Below are 14,112 nucleotides of genomic sequence, written 5' to 3'. Positions count from 1 at the left end.
CATAGTATTCCATTGTGCGAATATACCACAGCTTCTCTAGCCATTCGTTTGTTGATGGGCACTTAGGTTGTTTCCAACTCCTTGCTATTGTGAACAAAAGGATGGCAAGATTTTGACTTGCTTACTTCGACCATGCCATCATTTTTGGTTAAGTGGAAGGCCTGTGAAAATGAGGGGAATGTTCATTGAAATGTGATGCCTTCGTGGTTGCAACAATAGGCTCCCACGTACCAAGGATCATGGAAGTGGTACAGGACCAGGTAACGTTTCCCTGTGCCGAACATAATGTCAAAAGTCGGATCCACTTCAATAACAACTACCCAATGCGACTTGTTTCTAACTTGTATGCCAGTCACCAGTGAATTAATCTTTATGGAATGTTGCATCAGGTTCAGACTGCAAAAATGGATAGAAATCCTCAATTTCTTAAATTTTTCAATCTAGTGGTTTGTGTTTCTATTTTAGTAATAATTGTATTAACAAGATAGATGGCTTGTATCCAATAACTCACAGCATTGCACTTCAGGATAGATCTTGAAATTATCTCAAGGTGAATGTGACACCATTCTTCTTCAATCTGTTATTCCTGGTGTAATAGACCAAATGATTGTGTAATTAAAAATGGTGACTAGTCCATCTCGGTTCACTAATGCTCAAAATATTGATCTTGATGTGTTCTATCTATTTTTCACCAACTTGCAGTTTCCCTAGTTTCATAGTTCATACTTCTCATCTTCTAATTATTACTGGATGTTTGCAGCTTTTTCTTCTAATTTTTTGAGTACCTTTTAACCCAAGAGGCTCATTTTCAAGCACTATTTCTAATATGTTCTTTTTCAGAGGCATGCTATGTCTAAGGAAGGAGTGGTAGTTAGAAAATATGGTCTTGGTTACAGGAGTTACATTGAAGATAAAATGATTTATTCATTGCAAAGACATTCTCCCCCCAAAAAAACCCAACAGCACACAAAGGAATGGACCACACAAAGGAATCAGCTTGAAACATTTGTGGAATGAGTTGATGGAGAAGTTCAACTTGAATAGTAAGCATACAGCCAGGATCTGACTGTGGAACAGATCATCAATTACTCATGTATGAGCCAGTTCAAATTGAAGTTGAAAAAGAATGGAAATAAGTATACAAGAGCCAAAATAGGACCTTGAGTCTATCTCATCTGAGTTAAAAAACCATCTCTAGAATAGATCTGATGCATTGAAGATTAATGACTGAAGATCAAATGAATTGTGGGATGACATCAAGCACATCATTCATGAAGACAGCAAAAGGCTATTATCACAAAGAAAGGAAAAAACAACACATACAAGTGAAAGTTGACTAATGAAGGTTGAAAGAGAATTGATGCCTTTGAGTTGGATGAACTGGCAAAAGAATATACAAATGTTCTTAGGAGGAAGTGCAACCCTGGTGTCATTAGAGGCAAGGATGAGAAAACTCTTGTCTCTCACACTTCAAGTATGTCGGAAGGAGGAGCCAACTCTTGGAAGAAGGCAATGATGGGAAATCCAGGACTCCAGTTCAATATGGGAAGATCCTCACCGAAGTCGTTCGACACCGTGACTGCAGCAGTAGGTTTGAGAGTCATGGGAATCATGAGAATGGAGTAGGAACGCGCAACGCTTCGACCTGCTCTTCACAGTGTCACCATGAGTCCACGAAAGGACACCTGTCAATATAGCGTTAGGAGCCTTGGTGACTTGGTGACCGCTGCTGACAAATCTGTGGTTAGAGTCCGTCTCCACATGAGAAAGACCTGGAGCTCTGCTTCTGTAAAGGTCCCACTGTCCCCACCCACTGTTGTGAAGTCAATTCTGACACTCAGGGATCCTCCCCCCGGGCTGGCAGGGCTGTGAGTCTGTATGAGAGGAAATGACCCATCTTTCCCTTGCTCAGCCCCTAATGGATTACAACTGCTGACCTCTCCGTTAACAGCACGTCACCACGCCACCAAAGAGCCTCACTGTAATTGAGAAAATGCTCTGAGACAGTTCTCTATGTAACAAACGGATCACTTTGATTCACAGCTGACTGTGACACCCGAAACCAGTAACGATGACGGTGATGGTTGTTTGTGAATATTTGCAAGCGTCGCTGTGTATACACATTTTCTACAAACTTTTTCAGGAACACCAAGCTGGTTCCTGGAGTGGTTTCACGTATGAAGGGGCCTCTACAGAAACTGCTAGTGTGGACCTCATTGGGACACTTGTCCCTGGAAGAGGATGTGGAAGTGCGAAAGCCTGCAGAGAAAAAGAATAAATGATCACATTACGACCCTTCTAGACAGGCCACCTGAGCCCAGACATACAAGGGCCTGGGTGTGAGGACAGTGGCCCACAAAGAACCATGAGACGAAGGAGCAGGCTCCAGGACAGAGTCAGGAACCAGGAGACGAGGAAGCGGGCCTAGAGAATAGGTCAGAAACCAGGAGATGAGGAAGAAGGTTTCCATAACAGAGTCAGGAATCAGGAGACAAGGAAGCAGGTCTCCAGAGCAGAATCAGAAACCAGGACATGAGGAAGCAGGTCTCCAGAGCAGAACCAGGAACGAAGAGCCCAGGAAGTGGGCCTTGAGAGTAGAGTCAGGAACCAGGAAACGAAGAAGCGAGCCTCCAGAGCACAGTCAGGAACCAGGAGACAAGGAAGTGGGCTTCCAGACCAGGGAGGAGGAGGGGGAAAGAGAAGGAGGGGGAAGGAGCAGGAGGGGGAAGGAGGAGGAGGAGGGAGGAGGAAGAGGAGGAGGAGGGCCTGGTGTGAGGCAGTTCTTAGAACGCTACAGCTCTAATAAGGTCAGTGTTACAGCTTTGTCGTCACCCATCCATCAGTGTGTGTCTTGCTATGGTGGCTTGTGTGTTGTGATGCTGAAAGCTGTGACACCAATATTCTAAACGCCCACAGGGTCTCCTGCAGTGGACAGGTGTCAGTAAGAGACTAGGAGGGAAAGCCCAGTGATTAATTTACTTCTAAAAATGAACAAATGAGACCCCTATGGATCACAATGGAACATTGTCCAGTGTGATGCCGCAAGTCGGGACCCCCTGGACTGGGTGGCACTTGGACACACAGTGGTCACTGCAATGGACTCCAGCAAGCATGGGGAGGCTGGTTCAGGATCAAGCAAGGTTTCACCTGGTGTCGGGGTGGGATGGGGGGGCTGCTGTGAGTCAGAGACCACTCAGAGGGCATGAACAACAGCATTGTTCTGTTTCAGGATTTAGAGCATTGGCTTTTCCCCCAACGAAACTCATGTCACACCCCAGCTCCACCAACTACCCAAGTGTGACTTTGATCTACCTTCTTTGACCTTACTTTTCCCACTTGTCAAAATATATGGAGAAAAGAAATCAATGTAGATGTATTGATTGGCATGACTAGTGTGGCAGCATTTGGATGAAGTTTAAATGAGGCAATCCCTGGAAAGAGCTTTCTGAGAAGCTGAAGCAAAGCAAATACATATGAGCTCTCGTGTTTATTAGGATCCCTGGGTGAGGCCCTGGCAGGGAGGCCTGCAGATTTAGTCTACAGTGAATCTGTGCTACTAACGCTCAGGCCATGTCTCTGATGGTTCCAATACACTTATTGTCCAAGGGAAGGGAGAAAGATGTGATCTACTGTGGGAAGCCTAATATAAAATTTAATATTAATAATAAACCAAATGCTATATCAGGATATAGAGGAGGCTTAATACAAGCTAGAATTCACCCTGTGGCACTAAGGCATTCCTTAAGAGTCAACATTGTTCTTAATTTGGCAACCATGAGTTACCTCTGTACAGCAACGCACAGACCAGTACTGTACCACCTAGAAGAATGTTTGACAGGAAAACAATTTGAACCCGGCCGAGGGCCGCAGATTAAAATCACCCACCTTCAGCTTGGTAGCATAACTTTCTGTCCACTAGGCCAGCGTAACTCTCTATGTCATCGTTTTTATTGTTTTAAAGTGCCATCGAGTCGTAAACGACTCATAGCGACCCTATGAACAAACAGCCTGAGCACTGTTCATACGTAAGAGTTTCTGGAGGCAAGCCATTTCGGAAGTGGATGCTGCTCCATTTTACAAAAGCTAAAACTCTTTAGAAACTAGGAATAAAATAATTGTTTTCTCTTTGAAGATTTTCTGCCCAAAACATGCAACAAACTTCATATTAGTAAAGATGTATAGGCCCTTTCCCTTTAAAATTATACAGAAAGTAAGCTAAAGACAGAAAAAATAAGACATTTAACATAAAGATTGGAAGGAAGAGATAAGTTTGCAATTAATATGACTCTTTTCTTTATTATTATTAATTTTAATGAAATTTGCGGGTGTTTTGGATTTCCATTCATTCATTGTTGCACTTTTCTCCCTGCCCACCCTTGCCCTCCAGTTCATTCTTCTCTTTGAAAAGTAAAAGAAAAATTCTTTCATTAAAACAACAACCAAAAACCCAAACATTGTTCTTAATTTGTATTTACTGAATCCCTCCCTCCTGAGATTGTTGTTGTTATGCGCCGTCGAGTTGTTTGTGACTCATAGCGACCGTATGTACAACAGCCCTAAATCCTGCTCTATCCTGTGCCAATCGCACTGTCTCAGACACTCCCATCCCGATTATCCCAGTCACTGAATCAATCCACCTCATAGAGGGTCTTTCCCTGCTGCGCTGTCCCTCCACCCTCTCAAGCATGATGCCCTTGGTCCGCAACAATTTAGAGCATCAGGAAACCCCGTGGCGGGTCAGCTCTGAGTTGGTTCTCGCTTGACTGCATTTACTGGGTAGGACCCTGATCACGTAGTGGCTACACATTCGGCTGATGACCAAGCTGTGGTTGGTTTGAACTCATCGACTGCTTTAAGGGAGAAAGATGTGAGGCTCCACTTCCACCGAGATTTCAGCTTGGAGCACCTTCCTAGGCAGCTCTCCTCTCTCCTGCAGGGTTGCTACGAGTCAGGATTGACTCGAGGGCTACAGCTGAAACTTGGTTGCTGACCTTACGTTAGATGTTCAAATCCATCCTATGGCACTAAGGAATGAAGGCCTGAAGACCACCTTTTGGAGGATCACAGCCTGTGAGCACAATTCTCCTCTCAAATGAGTGGAGTCACCATGCGTCAGAATCAACCTGATGACAGAGTTTGCCGTCATTATTGCTGTTGCTGTTTGATGTTAGCCGGAGCCATCCTCATTCTGCCATGCTCAAGCTTATTGTTGGGTCACTGTCTGTCCATCTCACTGAGCGTCCTCCTCTCTCTTACTGACCCTCGACTTTCCCCAGCATAATATCTTTTCCAAAGACTGATCCCTCCTGACCACATGCCCAAAGTATGTGAGGTGAAGTTTCTCCGGTCTTGTCTCTGAGGAGCACCCTGGTTGAACTTCTTGAGACAGATTCATGTGTTCTTTTGGCAGCCCATGGGCTAGTCTGTATTCTTCTCCAACTCCACAGTCCAAAGGCATCAGTTCTTCTCCTGCCATCCTTATTCACCGTCCAATTTTCAGATGCGTAGGAAGCAATTGAAAATACCGTGGCTTGGATCAAGTGCACCTTAGTCTTTAAACTGGCAGCTTTGTTCTTTAGCAGTTTGGAGAAGTCCCTAACAGCAGATTTTCCCAATGCAACCTGTCTTTTGATTTCTTGACTGCCCCTACCATGGGTGTGGATTGCGGCTTCGAGTAAAATGAAGGCATCGATAGCTTAAATAGTTTCCCCAGCTATGATGATGTTGCCTAGGCAGTGGCATAGGAGTTAAAGAGCATGGACTGTGGAAATGATCTTCCTGGATTCAAATCTTAGCCCTGCTCCTTACTAGTCGTGTGGCTTTGGACAGATCACGTGGTGGCTCTATGCCTTGGATTCCTCACCAAAATCGTACAACACAGAGTATGAACCTTGAGGTAAATTGTAAACCATCAATTACCATTGAGTTGTCTCATGGCGCCCTCGTGTGTCAGAGTACAACTGTGCTCCATAGGGTTTTTATAAAAAAAAAAAGATTATTTTTTCATTGTTGAACCTTTTATCTCTCCCATCTCCAGCCACCCTGCAAAGCATCCCTTCTTCCAGATTGTTGTCATGCATAGAATGCCTCATCATATATTCCTTTTGGACAGCTCTTCCCCTCATCTGATCTAATGCAGTGCTTATTATCTATCCACTCTTTACCGATTCTCTCTCCGACCCCCGCCATATCTATCCTACTTTATAACAGTGGTGTTATGCAATATTTGTCCTTTTGTGACTGAGATAGCTCACTCAGCATAATGTCCTCCAGGCTCCTCTATGTTGTGTAATGGTTTATGAGTTCATTGATTTTCAGTTCTGCGTAATATTCAATGTACCATAGGTTTTTTTATCCATTCGTTTTGTTGATGGGCTGGCTCTTAGGTTGCTTCCATCTCTTTGCTATTGTGAATAACGCAGCAACAAACATGATGTACATATTTTTGTTTGAGTCATGGTTCCTGTTTCTTTAGGGTATATTCCCAGTAGTGGAATTGCTGGGCCAAATGATATTTCTGTTTCCAACTCTTTGAGAAAGTGCCAGACCAACTTCCATAGTGGTTGTCACATTTTACACTCCCACCAGCAGTGAGTAAGTGTTAAAATCTCTCTACAACTTTACCAGCCTTTGTTCTTTGCTGCCCTGTTGATCTTTGCTCTTGTTGCTGGGGTGAGATGGTTTCTCATAGTTTCTGGGGTCCATGGGGGTTTCAAGGGCTGATTTGTTTGGAAGCAGATCACCAGGGCTTTCTCCTGAGGTCCTTCTGGATGGACTTGAACGTCCAACCTTTTGTTTGTTTTCACCACTCCTAGGTTCCTCTCAATACGGGTATCCCTTAAAACACTGGACTCAACATCTCCTCCCAGAAAACTCCTTGCCCGTCCAACCGCTTCAGCTCTGTGTGACACTGGGAAAAACTCACATCAAGCATTGGGCTTGAGTTGAGACCTCTGTGGGTCTCTCTGGTCACAGGAAGGACATCAGGAAATGTGTGTCTGGCGATTTCATGAGGATGAAATTCGGTAGCGTGATAAAGTTGGGCAACGGAGAAGACGCAAGCACCAGGGGGCTTTTATTGGTGCTGATTTGGGCTCTTTTGGAGAAACTTGTGGACACGCACATGCGCACTCTTCTCTCACGCCTTCAAGCAGGAATCCAGGCGATCCGCAAAAGTTGAGTCACTACCGATGATGGTCACCAGGGGGCAAGCTTGGCTTTAATTTGGGTCTGTGGCTGTGGAAGCGAGTCTGCTAGCTTGCAGATCTTCGTTTTATCTCGGTTTTATCACTTTGGAGATTTCAGTTTGATAAGTGGATGTCTATCTGGCTGTTTTTGAAGGGGTCACGAACACTGTATTTGATAAATGTTCCATGTTTTGTGTTTTTCCCCCCCACCAATGTGGTATGTTCCCCTTGCTAAAATGTTCATTTTATGGAGTTGGATACCGACTCGTAACATACGCTCCAGCAAGTTTATAGATCACGTATGTTTCTCCCTCGGAGCAGCGGGTGGATTCGAACTTTGTGCCTTTGGTATGGCAATGCAACTTCTCAACACTAAACCATCAGACCTCTCTGCTAAAATAATACCCCTCCCCAAACTCAGCTATTGCAGTTTACGACGGATGGGCTAGATCTGCTCTGATCCACATGGAATCTCCACAGACGGACTGCCAGTGGCTAATTTTTTTTTTTAATACTTAAAAAAGAATTTTTTTTCCTTTCACAATGTGTTTCATACAACCATTTCCGTACATTGTGTCTTATAAAACGAACCATCATTGATCTACGCCCACTATTACCCCGTCTTCTGAGGTCCCCACTGGATCTTTCCTAATCCCTCCACCTCTGCCCTCCACCCACGGAATTCTGCGACCCCGTGACTCCCCTCCTCCCCTCCAGTACCCCCCCCCCAGTCCCTCTGCTCCCTCCCTTTCTCTCTTTGGACATTTATGCACATCTTTGCAGTTACCGTTTTGTTTTTACAATAATTGCCTCATGCAGTATTTGTCCAATGAAAATGGCTGATTTTTTTAAGTTTTAAAAAATTTTTTATTTTATACTGATTTGCATACAAAGTTCATATATATTCTATTTCACAGTATCCTTCATTCACACTGTGTTTCAGACAGTCGTCCCCATTGTGTTTCATAGAATGAATCACCATTGAACTGTACCCACCATTATCTGGTCTTTCCAGATTCCCGACAGATCTTACCCATTTCCTTGAAAGCCGAGGGCAGACCTTCCTTCTGAGGCACCTCCGAGAGCACTTGAATGGACAGTCTTTCAGCTTTTGCAGCCCTTTACACCGCCCCTGGGTGCCGGCACCAACCCAGAGTAGGATGTGTGTGTGGATTGTTTGAGGCCGTGTGTCTCTGTGTTTGAAGTGGTGTGCGTTTGCATGTGATGCTTGAGGCAGTGCGTGTCTGCGTGAGTTGTTTGAGGTGGTGTACATCTGTGTGTTGTTTGAGATGGTGTGCATCTGCGTGTGATGTTTGAGGCAGTGTGTGTTTGCATGTGTTGTTTGGGTGGTGTGTGTCTGCGTGCTGTTTGAGGCAGTGTGTGTCTGCATGCTGTTTGGGGTAGTCAGTGTCTGTGTGTTTGAGACAGTGTGTATCTGAGTGTTGTTTCAGGTAGTGTTTGCGTGTTGTTTGAGGCAGTGTGCATCTGAGTGTTGTTTGAGGTAGTGTGTGTGTTGTCTGAGGTGGTGTGTATCTGTGTGTTGTTTGAGGCAGTGTGCGTCTGAGTGTTGTTTGAAGTGGTGTGTGTGTCTCTGAGGCAGTGTGTGTCTGCATGTTGTTTGAGGCAGTGTGCGTCAGTGTTGTTTGAGGTAGTGTGTGTCTTGTTTGAGGCGGTGTGTGTCTGCATGCATCGTAGCAGCATGTGTGATTCAGGATGCAGCTGTGTACATGAACAACACTGAGTCTACCTCGTGGACACATTCCTCTGCTGCACGTCTGTCTAGCTGAGCGGATGGTTGTTTCTGCTCCGTGTCTCTGAGACTCCTCCTCGGGTCTCCTGCTCTTTCCTTATTTCCCTGGGACTCCTCCCACATTCCTGACACCCCTGCCCATTGCCCTTTGCTCTTTTTTTCTTCCCGTCTTTGCTCTTTTTTCATGTCCCCTCACACATCCTGGGGCTCCCTCCCTACTTCCCTGGTGACCTCTTAGTGTCCCTGGCTTTGGCTATTTTGTCCAGCTGTGGAACTGCCCTCCAGATGCAGATGTTTTCCAGAAGGATGGAGTCAGGCCTGCTGTTGTCCCTTGTGACCCTTTCAATACCTTTGGAAGACAGACTGCTCCTGCATGTTCTCTCTTCCACTCTGATTGTCATCTCTAAAATGCTTAGTATGACAGTGGGCTGAAGAGGTGGAGGCAGAAAGGCCAGAACATCACAAATCTCCAACCGAGGAAATTGTTATGTACCATCGAGTTGGAATTGACCCATAGCCGACCCTCCAGAGAGTTTCCAGAGACAGTAAGTTGTGAGGAAGGAGACTGCCCATCTTTCTCTTGCAGAGCAGCTGGTTGTGGATTCAAACATTGTGCCTTCAAGTTTATAGCACAGCTCCTTAGCATTAGGCCACCAGAGCTCTTCAACTGAGGCTGAGAACATCTGATTCCTCTGATTCTGATGGTGGACATGGAGTTCAGACTTGTTGACTCAATAACCCATGCTGATAGGCAATGTAGTATAGACAGTGTGGTTACCAGGACTCTTGCTCTGAGCAACACAGCCCATTTAGAGAGCCCTACACTTCCGAAATGGCTTGCCTCCGGAAACTCTATGAACAGTGCTCAGATGTTCTTTCTGTTCATAGGGTCACTATGAGTCATCTACGACTCGACGGCACCTAACAACAACAACCACAACCACAACCACAGCAACAACAACAACTGGACGTCTACTGCATGCTAAGTGCTGGGCTCCCAGCACGGCTTTAAAGGAGGACCATCATTCATGAAGAAGGATCTTCTTTTCTGGTTCAAACTCATACAGCATCCCTTTATTCTTATAGAATGACTGCCTCTTAGTCTAAGAACAGCTTCTATGGGTTTGTTGTTGTTTTTGGTTGCCATCAAGTTGCGCGCGACTCATAGTAACCCTATAAACAAAAGGCCTGAAGCCCCTCTACAACTATTGATGTTTATCAAAGTTCATAGAGTTTCCAGAGGCATGGGGTGGGTAATATTATCATACGAGGTTCCTTCCAGGAAACAAGACACACACTCAAATGGGGGGAGGAGGTGAGTTTTTTGAAGTGTTTCTTTACAAAGGTGACTACAGGGCAGGAACAAAGCCATAAGGGATGATAGAGCACCCGAGGTGTAGCAAGGTGGAGACATGTTAGCAACATCTAGATATGTGAGTGGCAAAGGACGGAGCAGTCAGTGGAGGGGTACAACCAAGACAGGGTCTAGAAAGGTGGAATCTGGGGAAAGAAACATCCCCATCTCATTCTCTTTCCTTCTTCCCATCTCGTGACAAGCACACACCCTTGGCTACATCCAACCAGATTTCTTCTGGACTTCTGGTCTACCCAGACCAATCTTCTAGGGGTATGGTACAGGGTGAAGAAGGGGAAAGGGTGGCTCTTGAAGGCAAATGGAGATCATCTCTTAGGTTGTTTGCTCTGGTTTGTAGATCAGGAAATGAAGCAAAGATATGCAAAGCCCAGGGTCACTGGGCTTGGATGCTTTAATACACCTGGACTCAAGGTCTTGATCTTCTATTCTTTCCCATTCTGTTTCTTTTGAGAAATCTTCTTTGTGTACCCCTGATGCTCAATTCCCAGTCCACTTGCCATCAAGTTGGTTTCAAGTTATGATGGCCGCATATGTGTCAGAGTTGAGCTGTGTTCACAAGTGGGTCCCCAGCTCTTTCTTCCAAAGCACCTCTGAGTGGATTTGAACCTACCACTTTTCAAATGGCAACTGAGCTGGTCCACTGTTGGCATCACACTGGGATGCCCATTTTAATATTCACTGTCATTATAATTGCAACTATCTCTTGGAGTAGGTGTGTCGGAGACAGCAAGGTTGGCACAGGATAGAGCAAGATTTAGGGCTCTAGCACAAACAGTCGCTGTGAGTCACAAGTGACTCGATGGCATATAACAACAACAACAACAATCTCTTGAAAATAATCTGATAATGAAGTCATCCATCCACAAAACTCAATCTATTGCTGGAGTCAGGAGTGACCCATAGCTGACTCTCCAGAAGGTTTTATGAGGTGGAAATCACATCGTCAGCTGACTGTCTGGAAGGTTTTCTGAAGTGAAAAGCATGTGGAAGCACTTCAACGATTTAGATCCTCCCAGAAGAGCTGTGAGTGAACATTAACATTACTGGTAAATATATTCATTTTCTCCTGGACACAAGAGCCAACTATTTGGTACTAAAAGCCTTCTGAGGTCCCAACTCTTCTCACTATTTCTTAGTTGTTAGAATTGATGGAAAACCTCATAAGCAGTTCCTTACTTCACCTCTGCCTTGCATGCGGACTTCTGAGTTGTAAAACAACCCAGTGGTAGATGGAACTTGGTCCAGGACTTAGGAACAATAAATGACATAGTTGAGCCTCTACATCTTGTGGTTCCTAACCTTTATACTATAATAGACAAGGTGCTAGTCAATAAGCCTTTAATTTTAAGAACTACCTTCTCTCTGTAACTTGATTTGTGCCACTGTTAGAACCTTTACTTGGAATATTATTGCTTTTAATTTTTGACTCATGTACTTTTAACTTGTTAGTTAAATTTGTGTCTTCTAGGCTGCAACAGTTCCATGATACATCTTCAAGAATATGAACATGTATGGCTAAGCACAATTGATAACAGTGCATCTAAATTCCAAAATCAATCTTCACAATAGTCTATGTGTTTCCTATTGCCAAAGGGACCCTTTAGAGTAGTGAGAGAAGATCTTCACCCTGAAACCTACAGTGTCCCTTTTCAGCAAAAAGTAGCTAAGAGAATACGCCGTCCCGTCCCCTTTTCCTTATGAATCCGGGTGGAATCTCTCTCAGGGAGGAGTGATAGGGAACGGCAAAGGACACACTGACAAAGGAGATTAATCAGAATTGGCTTTGACAAGCACTGTGGCAATGGGACAATTAAAACAGACTTTCAAGGGGAAAGAAAAAGAGGAATGAACTGGGGGGTGGGGTTAGAGAAAATAGTGCAACAATGAATGAATGGAAATCCAGGATCTCTGTAAATGTTCATTAAAATTAATAAAATTTATTTTTTTTTTAAAAAAAAGCACATGGAAGGAGGTTGCTAATTTCTCTCTTCCAGAGAAGTTAGTGGATTCCGATCTCTAGAGCACACGATAACCTCTGCGTTATCAACTCAGCTCCCTAGAGACTTTGCCACCAGCGTCCCTCACAAGTCACCCACGCCTTTGTCAGTGCCAGTGCTGACAGATACCCCAAAACCCCAGTAATTCTGGCAAAGAGATCAACAATTAGAAAACAAATGTGGCCAAACCACCACCTGATATGTCAAATTGTTTAGTGTACTCACGCTGGGAAGTACTCAAGATGAAACACAAAAAGGGCACATTTAACATGAACTTATTTATGTTAAGGTTCAAACATGTCATTAAGAAAAACTAAAGCGAAACTGTTCCCCTCAGTGTGTCCCTACACAGGAGTGAGGGCTCATTGATAACTTCCAAGAAGGCAACCAGCCAACCACACTCATTTTATTTTTTAAATGTATTTTTTTGTTGGGACAATTCACACATGATAAAATCCACCCACATAAGATATACAATGTTTTCTAGTATACTCAAAAGATTGTACAGCCATCACCACTATTTAATTCCAGAACATTCCCATCACCCCCAAGAGAAACGCCATGCCCATTAACAGCCAGTCTCATCCCCCCTCCCTGTCAGGCCTTGGGACCACCATCTCTTTCTGTGAATTTGCCTCTTCTGGGTAGTTTATGGAATCATTCAGTGTGTGACCTTTTGTGTCTGCCTTCCTTCACTTAACATTTGAATGTTCATTCATGTTGTTGAATCTAGGAAATTGCTGTTGTTTCGAGGTGCTCTTGGGCCAACCACAGCTCATAGCGAGCCTGAACCTGAAACTCGTAGCCTAAACTCAGCAGACCTGAACCCTGTCCTATCCTGTGCCATCATCACCATCCCGGCTATCCTAGAGCCCGTTGCTCCAGCCACTGAACCACACTCATTTTTATATTCATGTCTATGGAGAAATTATTGAGTCCTGCAAACATTGAGTTATGAAACATCTTTGGGAGCATAAAGTACAGCACTATACAAGTCAGGGAGAGAGGAATGAAGAGATATCAGAGAGGGATGGGGAAATAAACCCAGTTGGAGCCAGAAACTCCAACTCATCGCCCTCATTATTAAGACACACCTCTTGAGATTCTCCAGATAATTGACCTCATGTCATGTGTTTTTTTTGGCTCTTGTTCCATTTCCTGGTTTGTTGGATAGTGCTAGGTGTCTTAAAAGCTTGCAAGCCATCCAACACATAGTTGGTCTCTGTTTACCTGGTGCAGTTAAGGAAGAGGATCAGTGTTGTTGTTGTTGTTGCTAGGTGTCTCATAGCAACCCTATGAACAACAGACCTGACCCCCCCTGTCCTATCCTGTGGCATCCTCATCAACTATGACATTCTTGAGTCCATTGCTGCTGTCACTGTGTCAATTCATCCCATTGAGACTCTTCCTCTCCTTTGCTGACCCTCTGTATTTCCAAGCACAATGTCCCATTCTAAGGAATAGCTTTGCCTAGCACCATGTCCAAAGTAGGAGAGATGAAGCTTTGACATCTTTGCCTCCAAGGAGAACTGTGGTTGCACTTTCTTCGAGGAGGAAATAGAGTGTGTGGCTAATTACCTTTATGAACAACTATCTCTTTTGCCATATAGTAAGAGCCAGACGGTTAGCATTACTAAACCTTTTGCTCAAAGACTTTAAACAGTCCTGAACAGAAGGGTAAAATGCAGAACAGAATTTCAAGTTATTAAGGAATCCAGACTTTCAGGAGCCACGAAGGCTGGATGAACTCCTGAAACTAATGTTCCCAGATAATCTTTAAACCTTAAACAACAAAAACAATCC

Source organism: Elephantulus edwardii, unplaced genomic scaffold, assembly GCF_000299155.1.
Source record: "Elephantulus edwardii isolate Elephantulus edwardi_28Jun2011 unplaced genomic scaffold, EleEdw1.0 scaffold00185, whole genome shotgun sequence".
Lineage (NCBI taxonomy): Eukaryota > Metazoa > Chordata > Mammalia > Macroscelidea > Macroscelididae > Elephantulus > Elephantulus edwardii.
Note: the sequence above shows the minus strand (reverse complement) of the source record.